Below are 5,050 nucleotides of genomic sequence, written 5' to 3'. Positions count from 1 at the left end.
TGATAAAATCACAATAGGTACCTAGCATGCCTTTATATATAGGAGTAAGCAAGTTGATTAACTTTACTATTTTAACATGCACTTCCCTTTTCTGTACAGTGCGACAATTTTTAAGGAGAGCTGTCTCATGCGTCATTTCACTGTCTATAACAAAATAGATGCACTGTACAAGTAGACAAGCTGGCAGGGCTACCAAGAGTTAGCCTGCCTTTGGTTATCTCCAATGGTTACATGGTCCTTGCCTTGCAGCTCATAGCTGTCTGTCAAGAGTCTCCCAGTTGCAGGATGACAAGGGTCCATGTCAGGAAAACATGCAAACAAAAATTTGTTTTAAATATTTTGAACAAACTTAAATTGTTCTTTGGATGAGAGTTTCAATTTAATTAAACTTAAAGCAGCCCTTTATTTGTCACAATCAAAAAGTTAGGAATTAAATGAGGCCTGTTCCTTTTCTGTAACATGGACCACTAGAGTCCTTTACACACAGGATGACTGAGAGCAGCTGGACACTGGTTGCTTGGGTAACGAGTCACTCTGACCTGGGCATCCAACATACCCTGCAGAGATGAAAAACGTACATTTTGATCTATAATTCATCATTGCCTGTTGTTTACGGCCATGCCCGGATTTGAAATGTACAGCTGTGTGTGTGTGTGTGTGTGTGTGTGTGTGTGTGTGTGTGTGTGTATCTGTGAGGCTTGTCTATTATTGTTAGTTTTGTCATTTACGATTTGTGTAAGTTGATTATGTTGATATGAAGTTCATTTTACATGTCAAATTAAAGCTCCTCAAGAAAAGAATCATACTGTTCAAGTAGTAGGTCAGACCTTTATTTAGACTCCACCCTCAGCAGAATTACTTAGTATCAAAATCTAATTTGAACCTCAACTCAATAGTCTGGTTTTCTTGAATACTGCATCCATGCAGGGCTGCTTCTGTTAACTCTTACTCTTCTTTCAAATTGTTTTTTCTTTCATTCATTGAGTGAAGAAAACTCCTTGCCTCATTCCCCTGGACTCTCTTCCCATCCAGCTAAATCCAGCCACTCTTTCCTCATACTCTACCCATACTACTCTACCCATACTACGCTGGTGGACTAAGTTCTGGTGGCTTGCAAATTATGCACTTTCCATTATGACTGTTGACCCTTCCCAGCCCACCAAACCTCCATAGGCTATTGTCTGATTTAACCACTAAACTCTTACTGGCTTGGTGGTGACTGAAGCAAAGACTTCACATGAGAATGCTAATACATTTATTTTCTCTGTTTCACACAGAAACACACACACCGCTGTTGGGATTTTAGGAACCTTACAGTGACCCCAACCTCATATCATCAAACAAATACTTCCTGGATAAACAAACAGAACATGAGTGGATATGAAATGTGATGCCGTTATCTTACCTGTGTGCTGAATGCAAGCGCTGACTGAGACCCCCTTTGCCCCCCTCCAGGACCAGAGATCTCTTTTATAGGGTGACACCTCCTGCGTCATCATAAGTGATCACCGGTTGGTTGTGTGCTTGGTGCCACATAAGCACTAACATGCACACTGCACCTTTACTCTTCATTTCCTTCCTGTTCATCAACCTCCTCTTTTGAGATTTGGTCCTACAAAGATAACTAAAATTCCAAAATGCTGATTCCCATGTACTCACTCAGATCTAGTTTGGTTGCTACTTTGGCCTTTCCATAATAGACCTAAAATGAGGTTTGTGGTCAAGACAAAGGCCTGGAGGTCATGACAATAATCACACAGGGAAAGTGAAGTGGACTGTATAATAGAAACTAAAAATATACACTGGAAGGACATGCACTTTTTGTAACTAAGGAAACATATTTTTTGTCTTTTCTGGGCATATCCTTTTTTTTGTGAAATGTTAAACACTGAGAGACTTTCCATAATTTCAGTGAAAATATTAATCTGCCTTTTCCAAATCCTCCTTAAATAACATTAATAATATTGTCAGCTGGATGTAGTTGTTACATCCCCATCAGAGGTCGAGGGGATGGGAGGAGTAACACTGTGAAATGGAGGGAACTTTCAAAAAAAGAAAAAGGCAAGCAAAACAAGTCGCCAGTTTAAAGTTAGGGTAACACGTTATATTAAGGTACTGTAATAAGCTCTAATTACTGCTTAATAAGCACAAATTAACAGTTAATGAGCACTCATAAGATGGTATAAGATGCTTATTAACATTAATAAGACTAGACTAAGTGTTTATTACAGCATAACTGACCAGTTATTATTGCTTATAGGAGCATTATAAGCACTTTATAGAAACTTTGTTAACATTTTATAAACCTATACTAAATATTAATAAGATGTCTATTTACATTAATTATAATTTATAAGGGTTAATTATAGAATAATAACCACATTTATTACTGGTTTATAACACACTATAAGACCAATAAGATGAAATTAATGAGGTGTTTATTAACATTAAGGAGACTATAAGAAGTTAATATAAATGCCATATTACGGTTAATAAATGCTTAATTATGCACTCATTAATAATAAATAATGATCCTTTGCAGCTACCAGATCTAAAGTGGGAACAGTGTCGTATAAAGGTTAATAAACTATTAATATGCACTTACTAACAGCTCATAATGCAGTGTCTTGTTGACATTCATAAACTCTTTATTATGTACTCACTGAAGTTAATAATTCTATTAATTGTGCACCTATTGCAACATCCAGATATCGATCATTATTTCAACATTAAAGAATTCTGATGCGTTCATTTCAGTCTAGTATGCTATTATTTTCTTTAGCAAAGGATCATGGAATCTCATTTCCTCAAAATGGCATACTAAGACAAACATAAGTTATTTGAACTTAAAAATTTGAGCAGATTGATTCAGAGTTAGCTGCTTTATTCACTCGTGATGAGAATTCAACCTACCAATGGTGGTGAAAACACAACATAAGGACATATTTCCTTTTCATATTGATTTTTAATGCAACCACTATTGTGGTTGCATTAAAATAGTTGAAAAAATAGTTGAAAATAATTGAGTTCTACAAAAATGACAGATCTGAGTTCATTTGGCTTTTTCAAAAGTTTTGTTACTTAGATTGACTGTTCGTGAATACAGTGTTCCACAAAGCTCCCTGTAACCCATCAGTTTTCTGAAAGTGACTGACAAAAGTCTCAACATCGGCCAGGTCAGTGATGTCTTCAGGCCAGTTGCCTAGGTCAAATATGGTGGCAGCGGCCTTCAAGACACCCTAATCAAGGTTGCCAAACCGCGTGGTGAGGTCGTCACAGAAGCCATTGATTAGTTTATCTTTCACTTTGTGGAAGTCATCATCATCCACTTATTTCCTGTTGAGTTTTACACCAGACAAGGTGTTTCCAGGAATAGGTCCCACTTCATCCAGGAACTGCTTCAGATGCTGACCTGGGACTGTCTGAAATACAGAAGAAAAAAACTTTCACTGTCACGATTGCTAAACATACACCGTAGCATATTAATTCCACTCTAGGGAGTTTATTTTGTTTACCTGCATGGCTACAAGAGGGTGTCCATCTGACACCATCTGCAATGTCAGCCCATCCCTCTGAAAGAGAAGGCTCAGAATTAAACCCATAAACACATTTAATCTAACTTCCCTTGTTTTTAATCCACAGCCTAGTACTGAATTACTGTCACAATGGTTTCACAAGAGTGATAATAAAACACTTATACACTGAGCCTGACACAAACTTTAATTGCCAAAATGTATGAAATGCTCCTTTAACCTTACTGACGGAGAGGAATGAAGTCAGGCTATGGCGCTAGCAAATCAGCAGGAGTTAGCATGAACATGAAGCAGCCTATATCCATTACCTTGCTCAACATAACAGACAGCTCATCAATGCTCCTGACACATTCACTCTGCTCATTCTTCTTCACACATTTACTGTCACTCTTGTATCTCAACCATATACATCTTCACACACATTTCACTCACTTTAACTAACACAGAACGTCATTAGCATCGCACTTAGCTACCGAAGCTATTTCTAACAGCACCCTCCACGAGCTGCGACACACACACACACACACACACACACACACACACCGACTCTCTTAATCGCGGTCAAAGTCAATGTCTCTGAGTGTCACAGTTACACACTAAGGTTCTGCTAAAACATACTACTGTTATCTGGGTGTTCATTATACTCAGCTTACCTGTAGGAAATTTAGAAATATGACTGGCTGCTAGTTCAAGTATGACCTTCATCTCTGTAGCTAAAGTTGCAACCCTAATTATTACTTACTGAATGGACCGAGTAGCTGTTATACCTCTTCTGATTAACTGTAACGTTACCGTCATTATCATAAACATCAAAATTTAGAACACACAGTCACATTTTATAACTTTGTAGAAGTAGCTAAAAATCAACAAGCTAACGTTAGCCTATAGCCTACTTTAACAAACTAACTTACCACAGGAGCAGAAACAGATGAAACATCGTCTTCAGAGCCCAAAGGCCAAGTGTTGCATCATACTCCAACTGGAGCAGCACTGGAGGGGCTTGCATCAGTTATTTCAACCATCTCAGCACTGCTAAGTTCTGTGCTCTGATGAGGAGTGGCGAGTATAGGTGGCGAGTGGCACCCAGCGTGACCGTCATGCAGTGAGTTGAGTTCCATGTGTGTGCATGCGTGCGCGTGTGGAGCCAGATCAGGTGCAGCAAAGCCACTGTATTTTTGCTGTTCATAAGTTTTTACTGAAATGATTTGTAGTGTATTATCATTTACTCTGAAGGTTTGGAACAGATGACCAGTAAGGGGCCCAGGGTTAAGAAACATATATGGTCAGGGTCAAAGAAAAGATATTTATGATTCAGGGTTAAAGTAGGTGAAATCCAACTAGGGTCACCCTTGGTTGTTTGTCTGACTTTGTCTCACATTTGACAGAAACAGCGTGTCTATATAATGGGAGTAATTTGGGGTTGCTTTTCAGAGTAGTTCACATCGGCTGAAGAACTCTCTCCAAGCATTCTAGATGCTTGATAGATGCTGTACTTCTTGTAATAAACCTTTTCTTTA

The 5,050-nt window shown here is 38.4% G+C and overlaps 1 long non-coding RNA gene across 1 annotated transcript; it reads right to left on the bottom strand.

Annotated features, from left to right (window-relative positions):
* Positions 1-2,886: 2,886 nt before the first annotated feature.
* LOC126386521 (uncharacterized) lies at positions 2,887-4,548 on the bottom strand. Its single transcript, XR_007569515.1, has 3 exons — positions 4,445-4,548; positions 3,516-3,572; positions 2,887-3,422 (listed from the first exon to the last, which is right to left on the bottom strand). It is a non-coding gene; the product is annotated as an uncharacterized LOC126386521 (long non-coding RNA).
* Between the last annotated feature and the right edge of the window lie 502 nt (positions 4,549-5,050).

The sequence above is a fragment of the Epinephelus moara genome, chromosome 24 (genome assembly GCF_006386435.1).
Source record: "Epinephelus moara isolate mb chromosome 24, YSFRI_EMoa_1.0, whole genome shotgun sequence".
NCBI classification, from domain to species: domain Eukaryota; kingdom Metazoa; phylum Chordata; class Actinopteri; order Perciformes; family Serranidae; genus Epinephelus; species Epinephelus moara.
The sequence above is the reverse complement of the archived record's forward strand: the minus strand, read 5'-3'. Positions and strand labels throughout refer to the sequence as shown.